At 44.8% G+C, this 15,158-nt stretch overlaps 1 protein-coding gene across 3 annotated transcripts in view; it reads left to right on the top strand.

Moving 5' to 3' along the window:
• Window positions 1-9,555, top strand: part of plekha6 (pleckstrin homology domain containing, family A member 6) — a 93,225-nt gene extending 83,670 nt beyond the window's left edge. For all 3 annotated transcript variants that reach the window (XM_029501188.1, XM_029501185.1, XM_029501187.1), the window contains one exon: window positions 7,089-9,555. The gene's annotated coding sequence lies outside the window, so the exon portion shown is untranslated. The remainder of the gene's footprint in view (window positions 1-7,088) is intronic.
• The last annotated feature ends 5,603 nt before the right edge of the window (window positions 9,556-15,158 follow it).

Below are 15,158 nucleotides of genomic sequence, written 5' to 3'. Positions count from 1 at the left end.
TTGTTCCACAAGGGAACTTTTGGAGAGATATTAACTTTAAGATTAATCATCTCTTTTTTTTTTCACCACAGAACAGAAAATTTTGATCAAAGGGTTGTACATTTTTTTGTGAATAGGAGTATACTACATCCCTTGTAGTGACGGCTTATCTTTTACTAAAGCTTCCTGTTCAATGCTTTCCCATACATGGATACTGGAAGTAAAATTTATAATGATGTCCTGTTGCCCACCAGATAGCTGTGTTCAGGGTGGGACCATGATTATGCATGGTGAATTTGGGGCAGCTTGGATGAACTATGCTTGTGTGTATAGCATAGCGTATTGTCACCATCACACCATGCCCCTCAGCAATAACGGGCAATAACAGGCAAGAAAAGATTTTGATAATTTTGTATCGGAGTCTTGAGATTATAGTCAATGAATGTGAAGCTGTTAAATTTAGAGCTGACTAGATGCTGGATTTATGAAATCTTCCCTTTATATGGTAAAACCTGCCAGACTTCCCGGTTGAGTAAGGGTATGGGTCATTGTCAATTTTTTGTGCAGTTTGACATGATATATACACTCTTGATCAGAATCTTAAGACTGGTAGTAAAATGACAAATATTGGCATTTCATGCTGGTGGATCATGCCCAGGTTGTAAACAGAGCTTGCAATGCAAAAAGGAGAAACAGAAGCAAGAGACAAAAAAAAAAAAAAAGTAGAAACTAGACAATTTATTTGAAAACTGCATTTAAACTCAAACAGGTTCTTCTTCAGCTGATCAAAAATGTAATACCATAGCCTTAAAAAAAGCTCACAATTCATATTAAAATCTGGCTTTCATGTCACTTTCACAAAATGAAGCTCCATTGAAGCACCCCAGATCATGATGGATCCTCCTCTACTATGCCAGGTAGAAAATATCTCCAGTGGGATTTCCTTGTCATGCCAGTAACATTGGAAGCCACTAGGACTGTCCAGGTTACAGTTTTTTCTCGTCAGAAAATAAAACTTTCTTCCATCTTTCAATGTCCCATGTTTGGTCCAAACAGGCTAGCTTGTGGCATGGGAGGAGACATGTTTGAAGACATTTTTTGTCCTTTCAGCCCTTGTCAGAGCTGATGAGAGTGAGGTAGTGAGTCCAGTAGGGCAAGAGCTTTTAATCCAAATGGAGGCAGGGGTCATACACAAAAAGGCTGGCAGGATCAGGCAGACAAAACGGGCAAGGAGTCAGAGACATGGGGAATGAGGCGGGTTTTAAATATACAGGAACTAACACAGGTGAAACAAATTAGGAGTCAACTCATGGCGGGAAAAAGAACAAAGAGGGAAAGTAAATTGCAAACAACAACAAGATTTTCAAAATAAAACAGGAAGTGTACAAGGCAACGAAAAAACTGAGTCTGACAGTACCCCCCCTTCAATGGACGTCCCTAGACGTCCCAGGAACCCCTGGATTGAGTCTATGAAAGTCCGAATAAAAGTTTTGTCAATAATGTTCTGAGCAGGAACCCAGGATCTCTCCTCAGGGCCATACCCCTCCCAATGGACAAGATACTGCAGACCCCTGCGCCGCCGGCAAACAGCCAGCAGTCTCTTCACTGTGTAGACGGGGCCACCAGCGACGAACTGGGGTGGAGGAGGAGGGTCAGAGGGAGGGACCAGACACCTGGTCCTGACAGGTTTCACCCTGGATACATGAAACGTGGGATGGATCTTCATAGTGCGAGGGAGGCCAAGATGAACAGCAGCTGGGCTGATGATCTTGGAGATCGGGAATGGGCCCACAAATCTGGGACCCAGTTTATGGCACTCCCCCCCGAATAGGTAAGTCGCGGGTGGAGAGCCAGACCTTTTGTCCCACACGATAGGGAGGAGCTGGAGTACGATGCCGGTCAGCTGCTCTTTGATATCCTGCAATGGTGCGCAGCAGGGTTGCCCGGGCTCTCTTCCAAGTGAGGTGGCAACGGCGAACCAGAGCTTGGGCTGATCGGACGGAAACCTGTCCTTCAACATCAGGAAACAGCGGAGGCTGGTAGCCGTAGACACACTGGAAGAGTGACATGCCTGTGGATGTCACTGGGAGCGAGTTGTGGGCATACTCCACCCAGAGGAGCTGCCGGGACCAACTGGAAGGATTCTGGGAGGTGATACACCGCAGAGCTGTCTCCATCTCCTGGTTGTATCTCTCTGTCTGGCCATTGGTCTGTGGGTGGAAGCCAGAAGAGAGACTAACAGATGCGCCGATTTGCCTGCAGAATTCTTTCCAGAAATGCGAGGTGAACTGGGGACCCCTGTCCGACACAACATCCTGGGGAAGACCATGGAGCCGAAAAACGTGAAACAGAACTGCCTCCGCCGTTTCCCGGGCAGAGGGCAGTTTAGGCAGGGCAATGAAATGGGCCATTTTAGAAAAACGGTCAATGACTGTGAGGACCACTGTCTTACCCTCTGAGGGAGGCAACCCTGTGACAAAGTCCATCGATATATGAGATGTGGCTGATGTGGAACAGGCAGGGGTCTCAGAAGTCCAGCTGGAGGGCTGCGGGTGACCTTGCTGCGGGCACAGACAGGACAGGCAGAAACAAATTCTCGGGCATCCTCCCGTAGGGAGGGCCACCAGAACCGCTGTGTGATCAAGCTCAGAGTTCTACTCACCTCGGGATGACAGCTCAGTAGGGAAGAGTGTCCCCACTGTAGAACTGTAGAATGGAGCGGGCCTGGGACGAAGACCCAACCGGGGGGACAGCCATCAGGAATCTGGGTACCTGGGAGTGCACTCTGGACATCACTCTCAAATGTCCCACGTCACCGCTCTGACCACACAGTTGGGGGGTAAGATGTTAGCTGCATCCCGGGGGTGGTCCTCGGCCTCGAATTGCCGAGAGAGGGCGTCAGGCTTGATGTTGCGGGAACAGGGTGAAGTTAAAGCGGGTGAAGAATAAGGCCCACCTGGCTTGTCTTGAGTTCAGTCGTTTGGCCCCTCAAATGTATTCCAAATTTTTGTGGTCATTCCAGACCAGAAATGGTCAGCACCCTCCAACCAATGTCTCCATTCTTCTAATGCCAACTTCACAGCCAGTAATTCTCAATTCCCCACATCATAGTTGCGCTCCGCTGATGAGAGTTTCCGGGAAAAAAAAGGCACAAGGATGGACCTTATTATCCTTAGGGGAGCGCTGGGAAAGGAAAGCTCCAACTCCCACGTCTGAGGCATCCACCTCAACAATGAACTGGAGCTTGGGGTCTGGGATCTGGAGAATAGGAGAGGAAGAGAATCTGGACAGGAGGGTCCGGAAGGCAGACTCTGCCACTTCCAGGTTTTCTTGGTCCCGAGAGGCTGAGGTGAGTGAGTGCAAAGGGGCAGCAATCTGACTGTAGTTTCTGATGAACCATCGATAGAAGTTAGCAAAGCCAAGGAAGTGCTGGAGCTGCTTACGGTTGGTGGCAGACTCTGCCACTTCCAGGTTTTCTTGGTCCCGAGAGGCTGAGGTGAGTGAGTGCAAAGGGGCAGCAATCTGACTGTAGTTTCTGATGAACCATCGATAGAAGTTAGCAAAGCCAAGGAAGTGCTGGAGCTGCTTACGGTTGGTGGGGACAGGCCAGTTGAGGACGGCATCAACTTTCTCTGGGTCCATCTTGATCGATCCTGGTGAGATGATATATCCCAGAAAGGACACAGTGGACCTGTGAAATTCACATTTTTCCGCTTTGACAAACAATTGGTGCTGGAGCAACCGTTGCAGCACCTGGCAGACATGCCCCACGTGCTCCACTTCAAATGAAGAAAATATCAGGATATCATCCAGGTACACAAAGACAGACCTGTTCAACATGTCACGGAAGATGTCGTTGACCAGGGACTGGAAGACAGCGGGGGCATTAGTGAGTCCGAATGGCATAACAAGATACTCATAATGGCCACTTGGGGTATTGAATGCAGTTTTCCACTCATTGCCTTTCCGTATACGGACCAGGTGGTAGGTATTACGTAGGTCCAACTTAGTGAAGATTTGAGCCCCTTGAAGGAGCTCAATGGCAGAGGAGATGAGTGGTAAGGGGTAGCAATACTTCACCGTAATGTCATTAAGGCCTCGATAATCATTAAGAGGCTGCAGGGTCTTATCTTTTTTTTCAGTGAAGAAAAATCCAGCTCCTACAGGAAAGGAGGATGGACGAATGATCCCTGCAGACAGTGCCCCCTGGATGTATTCATCCATGGCTTTTCTTTCTGGACCAGAGAGGGAGTAGAGGCGACCCTTAGGCAAAACTGCTCCAGGGAGGAGTTCGATGGAACAGTCATATGGCCGATGGGGTGGTAAGGACATGGCTCGAGCTTTGTTGAAGACCTCCTTCAAGGCTAGGTACTCCGCAGGTCTGCTGGACAAGTCTGGAAATTCACAAGCGACTTCAGACTTGGAAGCCACAGAGAGAGGAAGCAGACAGGATGAGTGACAGGCTTGACTCCACCCCAAAACTCTCCCCATAGTCCAGTTTATGTGAGGGTTATGTTTGCACAGCCAGGGATACCCCAAAATGACAGGGTACACAGGAGAATCAATAATAAAAAAGGAAATAGTCTCCGTATGGTTACCTGACAAGCACAATGACAGAAGAGCGGTCTGGTGAGTGACCCTGCTCATCAGGTGCTCATCGAGCGCACTGGCCTGGCGGGGCTTGGCCAACGGCTGTAGCTGGAGATGAAGTCGGTGGGCCAGGTTTTTATCCATCAAACTCTCATCAGCTCCTGAATCGATTAGGGCAGATCCATCCAGGAGGGACTGTGAGTGAATAGATAGCTGGACTGGTGTCAGTGAGCGTGCTGGGTTGGGGCCAACAGATGAGTGGCTCACCAGTAGGCTTCCAGTTACTGGTGAGCCTGGGGCTTTTACTGGGCACTGGGTGAGGAAGTGACCAGAACCCCCACAATAGAGGCATAAGCCATCATGTTGACGTTGTAGCATTTCCTCAGGACTCAGTTGCGTCCGGCTGAGCTGCATGGGCTCCTGTCGGGTTAGGTTAGGTGGATTGAGTCGTGCTGGGATGCTGGCCACAATGGGCGTAGCAGTGCCATATTGCCTCCAGTGATGATGATCCTCATAGGCCGAATGTCCATGGAGCCGCTCACGGTCATGTTGCCGGTTGCCGGGAGTCTGCAGGTAAATCCACAGTGGTGAGACGGTCTTTGATATCCTCTGAAAGGCTGAGGTAAAACATGTCTGCCAGTGCCTCATTATTCCAACGACTCTCAGTTGCTAGGGTGCGAAAACGGATGGCGTGGTCGATGACACAGCTCCTGCCTTGCCTGAGGTTACCAAGAGCTCGGGCTGCCTCTCGGCCTGTGGCCAAATACACGGATAAATGCAGCAAAGAAAGCAGTCATAGATTCACAGGTGGGGGACTGCTTGGCCCACTCAGCCGTAGCCCATTCACAAGCTCTGCCAGTGAAGTTCATTATCATATATGCCACCCGGGAGCGTTCTGTGGCAAAGGTAATAGGTTGCAGTTCGAAAGTCAATGAGCATAGGGTCAAAAAGGAGTGGCATGTCTTGGGAGAGCCATCGTACCTCTCAATGGGTGGTGCTTTGGGTTCCAAATGTGGAGATGCTCGAGGTTGAGAAGAGTCAACAGAATCATGTGCTGCTGGGGTCATAGAACCAAGGCGGGCCATAATTTGGTTAGTCTGGGCAGCCAAGGCTAGATGGTGCTCCGAGAGTGATTGAACACCGGACCCCAGGCTGGAGAGGGACTGCTCCAAAGCTGTAAGGCGAAGTAGGCAGGAGAATCAAACACCAAAAAACTGTCCGGTCATACGCTGGGAGCAAACAACTGGGAACGCTAGAGAGCTTAGCACACGGGAGTAACAAAGACAATCTGGCAGAGACATGGGGAATGAGGCGGGGTCTAAATATACAGGAACTAACACAGGTGAAAAAAATTGAGATGAGAGTCAAATGAGAGTCAACTCATGGCGAGAAAAAGAACAAAGAGGGTAAGTAAATTGCAAACAACAATAAGATTTTCAAAATAAAACAGGAAGTGTACAAGGCAACGGAAAAACTGAGTCTGACAGCCCTTCTCTCACAGACAGCCCGTAGGATCCTCCGGATTAGCACAGGTGAATTTTTTTTTGCGTCTACCACTTGGCTTTTTTGTCCTATAACCCTCAGGATCTTTTAAGAAACTTAAATGACTGTCTTACTGCTGCCTGGCAAGATGTCAGATGCAGCTCAACAATCTTGCCATGTTCAAAACCAGAAAGCCTTTTTGCCTTTGCTATCAGGAGGTCATGACAGTGGGAATGTCTAACAGAAAGTGACATGAAAGCCAGATTTTTGTGCGAATTTTGAGCTTTTTTAAGCTTAAGCTTTAAAGATTGTCTACTTTCTGTTTTTTGTCTCTTGCTTCTGTTTCTTCTTTTTGTGTTCGAGCTCTACTTACAACCTGGGCATGATTCACCAGCATGAAATGCCAATACTTCATCAATTCTTCATTATGTGACCCAGGCCCAGAGTTGAGTCAGGGGCCCATGCTCCCCAGGCCCAAAATCCTGTGTGCGGGAGCACAAGAGGCCCCAAACCCAAAGAGCCACCGCAGCCACGTTATGCCGCAGCGCCCAGTATTCCAGTCGGGTAATGGTGAGCACCGCTGAACCCCCCAAGCAAGCCCACGTCATTTACTACCCAGCCATCTACACCCACCACATTAGTGGGATGGTCTGGAAATGGGCAGGCCATTTTCCAAGAGAAATTATTGTTCAGTAAGCGGCCTTATATACCTGGGTAGCTCTTATCCTGAACTAAACCTGCTCCAGGACAAGCTAGGCATTCCACATAAATTACCATGACAATGTACACCAAAAGTACAACCACTTTTGTGAGACTGAAAACCCAGGGTTCACCCTGAAGTTACCTCGCTCAGATGAAATCCATCTTTGTGATACTAGCCTCTCTTGTTGAGAATTTGTTTTTGTTGGATAGAAGTCATCCAGTGCATTTTACATCTGCATGTCCTGTAAATACGCACCCTGTTCTCTGACTTTTGATGATATGATACTGCAGGCAAATGACAGTGTCTCACCTGTCTGTCTCTGCTTGTCCTACAGTTCAGGCCCTGGCTGCTGTCAAGTTTGATGGAGCATCTTTTTAAGGTTTCATTGGATCGACTGACTGATGGAAATTACCCAAGACATTCCACTCTTCGTTTTGTTTGCACCAAAATTGCCACAAGCATGGAAATCTGTTAAGAAAGATTTCCAGTGGCAGATTTAAAGCTAACCCCAACCCACTGCACCCCCAAATGGTTGCTTGTCTCTTACCAGCTTCAATGTGTAATATTTCATTTAGGTCAGGAGATGTTTTACAGTAATGTTGATGAAGTGTGACACTAGTGCCAGTGAATGAGCAGGATGAGGCCCCATAACAGTCATTGAGTATGACTAAGACTCATCCTGAAGCTTACAACATCACACTGAGAGAATGTTCAATTAACCTTCCAACCTGACTGTGAGTACAGACATTGTGATACCTGTTTCAGCCAGATCTCCAGTCCTACACCCCCATCCCATCATGTTCCTCTCCTTTCATTTCAACTCATATGCAAACATTAGCACACGCTGGATCAGACAGAGGAAGCAGAAACACAAGAATACAGGATTGTGTTTTGTGTTCATTTGAACTTTAATGAAGACAGATTCCTCAGCTGGGACTCAGCTGCTACCAACAACCCCTTTTTGCTGAAGGCCAAAGTCTGAGCTACCATAAGAGGATGGGACAGGTCCCACCACCTACTTTTTAAAATGATTAATTGCTCACAGTGTTTCATTATTAAATCTTTTCCACTCGTGTATCGAGAGAAAGTAGTCCACATTCTCACAAATTGAGTAGATATAGACACACACACGGGGCGTCTGATCCTTGTTCTTTTTGCGCAGCTGAGTTGAGGATCAAATGCTGACATAACAAAATTTAATTCTGATTTAAAAAATTACTGTTAGTGGCAGTCATTATGGAGTTTTTAGTGCAGGCTCCAAATTATTCAACAAATCAGCTTCTGATACTACTTTTAGCTTTTTAATATTATCAAATATGTGATATTCCAAACACTTCCTCTGGAAGTAATTACAAAGTTAACCCATAATTTTTCTCACAGATCAAAGTATCAAAACATATATTAGAAGGCAACAAAATACAGGACATTACATCTACTCCTTGCAAGTTTTTCTGGAGGAGAACTCACAGACCCCTCCCACCTGATTCTGTCCCACCCACATGTTAAATGCTTCCTGTGCCCGTGGTTAAAGGTTATGCTCAGACCAGCTGTGTTGAGAGGAAGTCACATGGTTTCTGCCACTGAAACAGTTTTCTGCTCCAGATGTTCATAAGCATTATTATGCATTATTATATATTATAAGCATTATTATTATTATTATACTATTGGAGTCCTGAGATTTCTTTCAGCACATTCTCAAAGAAACTACAGCATGATTAGCGTTGAGATTCAGTTGAAAAACAGTAGAATGAGATGAGCACCATCTTCACTCTGCTTTGCATTGTTACATTGTTGAGCTAAAATCAAGTCCTATTCAGGTGAGACAGAAACAAGATCTCTATCACCTATATGACCGCCATCCTGTGTGCAGCTCCTGTTGTGCTTCAGCCCCCCATTACACTCAAAGGACCTCAGAATGCAATCCAGTCATAGTCAACATGGTTTGTGGTTTGTGTGTGTATCATTGGCTTTTTATGTGGCTCTAGAAGGGACCTAAGTGTCTGCTTTGAGACAGTTGACAATGAATTCAAGTGAAATGTCATAATCATTAGTGCCATTGTCCAAAAATTGTCAGTGTGTTCACGTCTTTACTCATACAGTTTGAATTTTGAGTAGAAACAATTATCAATTAGTCAGAGATCAATTGAATACACAATGTCTGTAAACAGTTATATGTAAACAGTGATGATATAATCGTCTGGGCAGTTTTTAAATACATAAAATATTTTTTTTTTATCAGTTAGTCATATCTGTTGATCTTCACCTGCAAACTATAAAGTCCTCCTGATCCCAAAACACACAAACCCCTTGCAATGTAATTTTCTTGGCTCCTCCCCTCAGTGTGTATAGAACTGTTGTACTGTGTTTAAGGATTAAAATGGACTGACAGTGAAATGTTCACAACACAAAAACAACTGGAGGACAGAAAATATTTTTTCTTGTTTTTTTAAGAAGGGAACAAATTCACACAGACAGTGCATATTTTTTTAGACTTTGGACGCAACAGGTAGAATTTTTGCACATAGGTTTTTCAGACCACATTTTGTGTTCATGTTTCCAGGACAGACTCAGATATTTTTAGACTCACTGGAATCTGACATGGGTCTAAAGAATGAACAGACGGTGTCTGATATTTGATACTAAATGTAGCATTTGTCACAATGAGGAGCCAGAACATGTATGTATCCTGTTGGATCAGTGACACTGACTCTTACATGTAACCACTGGTACTTTAAGGAAATTGCTTGAACTATGCAAATCATAAGAGGAAAACAATAAACGCTTGCTTTCTGAAAACCTGCCATGAGTGAGTGGATGTTATTGTACATGAATCATATGTTTTTCATCACAGTGTCTGATTATATTTTTTTTATTTATTTATTTATTTATTTATTTATTTATTTATTTACACTTCACAATGAAGTCCACTGCCAAGTCTCCTGAGATCACATCCTGCCCATTAATCAATTATCAGACAATTGTGGTGAGCAAGGGTGGTGGACAAGAGGTAAAAACAAGTTTCTATTTAACTACGCCACCTAGCGAGTTTCAGCCTAGGAATTACCAGGGTTGTAATAAACAACCAAAAGAAACAGAGGTTCATATTGCTCAATGTAGATACAGGATGTGGTTCCAGTTTGAGAAAAAAATATTTATTTATTATGTAAAATCAATACTTTTTTTAAAAAAAAGTCACATTCATATCATTAAGGAGGCAAAATAAGGGAAATCTGTTCAGCGCTGTGGCTTACCAGTGGGAGGATGTGACTCAAAGATGTGTGAGAAATCCCAGGAGAAAACAAATCACCCCAATTATTTGTGGAACCAAAACCAAAAACAAAAAGGAGGTGCACAGTACACACACATAAAAAAGGGAAGCTATCACCAAGATTCCAAGGACCCTAGCCGGCAGCACTCAGCAACTGAAAAGGAGAACAAAAATTTGGGGGGTTACCTAAACCAGAAGAAAACAAACTGCAAATGAACAAAAATGAAAACAATGTAGAAAACCAGTGCACAAATTGACGAAATAACCAGAAATGTGGCTGGCAACCACGTAAGTATTTGCAACAAAGCAAATCGAGGTACATGGCAGGAGGAAGGGCCCCATGAGAAGATGGTAAACCCATCGTCACATCTGGGGGTGGCACAGTGGGGGCAGCACTAGACTGTGGGCACAGCAGCCCACAAGTGATTTCAACTACTCCTTTTAGCCCTCATAGTTTGAGCCTCTTGTGAAAATTGAGAAAGAGATAAATAACGTCATACTACTACTGTATTGTAAGTACAGCATGGACAGCATTTACAAAACATTTTGGTAAACATTCAGTTTTATGCCAGATATATGCCAGATTAACATAACAGTGCATCAGGCCATGCCAGGAAACTTAAGTGATTACTTTTTCTACTACAACATATAATTGCAATCTGTGAATAATGCATTCATCATATGAAACACCATGTTGATACCAGTTCATTATGCACATAATTTTTATTAAACATGAAATAAAAAAAAAAAAAACAAAGTGGAGACTTCAGATTCAAAACTTTTTACATGTCCCAAAGTAATACTTTTCTTCATCTTGCTCAGACAAAAAGAAAATGGAATAATATTATAAAAAATGATATTAAAAAGCAATTCAATGATACATCATTGTGCAAAAATATAACTCCTTTATATCGTCAATTCATCACAAAAAACATGTTGTGAATTTCACAAACTTAGTCTTTAAAAAATGAAAAAAAATGACTGTGTACATATTAACACATTCAATCTTCAATATAATTTAACACAATCAAAGAAATAAATCCAAAAAGATCAAATCAGATTTGTATCAAACATTGTTATCACTTATCTCTGTGTCTGCTTTGTCTTCGATGTTAGGTGGGATCTAGGTAAATGCAACATAACTGGTCATGCATGTGTGTGAGGTGGGCCGGGATAGGGAGCTGGAGTGTGTCCTGGGGGTTGGGAGGGTGCTATTAGCCATAGCTGGGACAGTGGTTGACGAGCACCAGGGCATGTCCACACGGTGGTGGGCCTCTATGCTGCGTCTCTGGGGCCCACTGCTGCTCCGAGATCCCCTGCAGTTCAGCCTAGGACCGTGACGTACCCAGTTTCCGTATGTGGCTGCGAGGAGGCACTGCAGGAGTCTTGGTAGTGGAGAGGCTATATACTGAAACTAACATAGTCAGCTCCTCTTATCACCCTCCATTAGAAAGGCTAGCCAGCAGCAGTGGATGTAAGCAGAGAGTAGCACACAGAGCACCAGTAGCACCAACAGTAGCAACATGCACTAACGCTAAGCACTACACTACAGCACTTAACGCTTCACATGTACCCTGTGTTAGCACACAATGCAGTGTGTACAAACACACACACACACACACACAGACACACTGAGAAAAACACATCCATGCACACGACATAGACACAGATAAAGAGAAACAGAGAGAGAACACAGTACAAACCACAATACAAATGGAGCAGGCTCTGATGGAGGCCATACCACAACACAGGGAAAAAGGGTTGCAAAAGAAGGAGAACATGCTCCAAGATTAGCCACGTTGCAGAGGAAATTGAAACGCTTAACAAGAATACCTACCGCTAATCTGGGTCCTATCTGCTGAAAAGATGAACATACCTACCAACACTCCATCCTGCAATGAAACGTCTACGCTCTATACTTTCTGAGAATCATTTTCTGCCTAACAGCTGCCAAATCCAACTAAAATCAAGGAAGAAACCAAGTGAAATAGCCACCCAGACACGATTCCACGACTTTGGAAAGAAGAACAAAATATCCAGTTGCGAGATATAAATGTGATCAATCAGTATCTGCTTTTCTGTTGTTGCAGTGGAGACAAGCTGGCTATAGCCTCTGGACTGAAACAACTCACGGATGGCTTTCTTTCCTTTGGAGAACAGGTCTTCACTGAAGTCTCCGCAAACCATAACAGGCTGGCAATCCATCATCTCCATGGAGTTCAAGAGGCTTTGCATGTTTGGAAGAAATGTTTCAAGACAGAGATTTGGTGGTCTGTACACAGTGGCTATCAACGCTCTGACGGGGGCCACAACTTTAACAACAGCAAATTCAAGATCCGGCACATGTTGAAAGTATCGCCGGGACTCTGCTTGAGAGATTGCTCTTGTAATAAATTGCAACTCCACCGCCCTCTTTTGTAGCCATGTCTAGCCATGTCTGTTTGCGTATGAGACGTGTCTGTTGCGTGCAAACAGGTTGTATCCGTCCAAGTGAAACTTTGGGGGAACGAAGGATCCAGTCGAGTGAGTTTCCATAATGCATAAGACGTCGGCAAGCCTGAATTCATGATGACATTTTACATCGTAAAACATATATATATACATATATATATAAACATATATGCGACGGAAGTCCTTCCGCGTTGTGATGGACGATTGCCAACGTGGAGCCAGTGTGGTCTGCTTTTTTCACAAAATGCAACAGTGGTCTTGTAATCTGGATTGAAGCGTGATTCATATTGTCCATTGCTGTCCTTATATTTGGATCAGCATAAATCTCCTCAAACTCAATGATCTTCAGTCCCTCAAGTGAGTTTGTACGGCTAAGAGCGACATAGGCCATTCCAGGTTCAAATACACGCTTCAGACACACCACTGCAGGCTTCATAGTCATGCCTTGCACTTTGTGAGCTGTACAACCAAATGCCAGTTTCATTGGGAACTGCTGTCGAACCACTCCTCTGACGCTTGTGTTTTCCTCCAATCTTTCGACGTACACCAAGTTGTCTGTTGGTCCTTGAATCCTCTTGCAGAATTTCTTGCCTGATGTTGGATTATCCAATTCAAGCTCTATCAGCGTCACTGTCGCCTTTTTCAAATTTCCTGACAATGTTTCTGATTGTACTGAAAGTTCCATTAACAATCCCATCCTCGATATCCAGGTTCCGAATCACCATTACCCGTGCTTCACACGCAGCTTGTATGTTGTCTGGCAAATCCCTCTTCTTGCCCTTGATGCAAATATGCGTCATGACCATTCGTCCTGTCCGGGGGTCTTTTTTGTAGTCCTCTGCTGGAATTTCTTGAACTTTTAAGTTGAGCCCAGTCAAAGTTGCAGAATTGTGAGCATCAACTTCTTTGTTCGTCGCGAAGATATGCAGGGCATCGGCCAGACAATCTTTGGCTTCAACGATGGCCCGTTTGAGCAGAGCTCTGTTGTCGACACTGAGAGAATCCGTCTTCCTCTTCGTTCTGATCCTGTTCAAGAGTTCGGCAAAAGCGTGGTCATCTTTTTGTTGCATGATCTATGTGAGGTTAACCATCTGGAAATCTCTCCAGAGATCAAGAACATCCTCCTCAATGACGCAGAGGGGTTTGGCTCTACCAAGAGGTGGCATCTGGTAAAAGTCGCCAACTGCAAGGACAGACATTCCTCCAAATGGTTTCCTGTTGCCTTTGATTTGCTGGAATCTCCAATGGACGTAGGCAAACAGCTCCTTAAAAACCATGAATATCTCGTCTGTGATCAAAATCTCCACATTGGACAGCACTGCTCTGAGATTGTCCAGAGCGTTTCCAAGACCTTGATATGGTGTCTTCAAAGTTCTTGGCAGCTTCAAGATGAAATGCAAGGTTTTTCCAGAAATGTTGAAAGCTGCAGTACCTGTAAATGCAGTAAGAACCACTGCAGGCTGGGACATGTCCGCAACCTGGGAAGTTGGCAGAGAATCTCGGTAGCCTTGCACTTGATGACGTGGGATTTGCCACATCCGGCTCCCCCAGAGATGAAATAAAAGAAGGGTTCAGGATTTTGACCCCAGACACATTTCATACACCATTCACGCACAGTGTAGAAAATGGACGCTTGCGTTTTGTTGAGGCTTCGGTACATACTCCTCACGAAGTCTGGGCTGAGTTATGTAAAACTTTTCCGGTTGATTCTCCTCCGAGTAAAGAGTAAATCAGATGATGGCAGCTTTCCCCGACATTCTCTTCTGAATAAATCCTTTGTCGTTTTGGAGGGGAATGGCATTGGGTCCTAGAGCTTGCAGGCCATAGAGAACCCTGTACTGCGACACAAATTCAGCAAGACACATGAATTGAAATTCACGCGTTGCGGGTCTGTGTGCGTACGTCTCAGGAAATCCAGACATCCACACGTCCTCATCGTCTGGATTCATGTTCATCAATTTACTCATTGGGAGACGCATTTTCATACCATCCTCGTCAGTTTGTATGAAAATGACTGACCGGGTGCACTTTTTAAGTAGCAGGCTGCATACTGATGCCACTGCTTCCTGAGGACTGACCTCCCTGTGCTTAGCGAAAGCTTGCATGATCTGCTTCATTTCGTCCCGTTCGTTGACGTTGGATTTCTTCACATGGCGAATGACCGTGTTGAGTTACTTGGTCATCTCATGCTCTGGCTTTGATACATATGACATCATATACATGACGCAACTGTAGTCGTCACGCTGAGCTGATCCTAAGGACAATCATTCCGCAGGTGAGGTCATCGACATATCCTTCGTATTCTTCATGGGTCATCTTACATTTCTCCAGCAAGTCGGACAAATCCTGGAATGATTCATTTGGATCCATGTGAAAGTCTCTCAGCGCTTTTAACTTTTCCTTAGCCTCCATTTGTTTCTTTCCAACAAATTTCTTGTTGGACTTGCATTTGGTTTTTTCTCTGGATTTCTTTTTCTGGACATCATCTATTCCTTTTACATCCGCTTGTTTTTTCTGGTCATCATCTTTGTCTTCGTCATCTTCAACTATGGAGTCCCTCCCAAGGCAGGATGGTGATTCTTGTCTTCTCCCCGGCCATTTCAACGTCATCCTCGAGATCAAGCTCTGGTGCATCTCTGATCCAAACCAACATATGAATATGTGGACTTCCTCTCGCTTGAAACT

Source organism: Echeneis naucrates, chromosome 5 (genome assembly GCF_900963305.1).
Source record: "Echeneis naucrates chromosome 5, fEcheNa1.1, whole genome shotgun sequence".
Classification (NCBI taxonomy): Eukaryota; Metazoa; Chordata; class Actinopteri; order Carangiformes; family Echeneidae; genus Echeneis; species Echeneis naucrates.
Note: the sequence above shows the minus strand (reverse complement) of the source record. Positions and strands in the feature narration are given on the sequence as shown.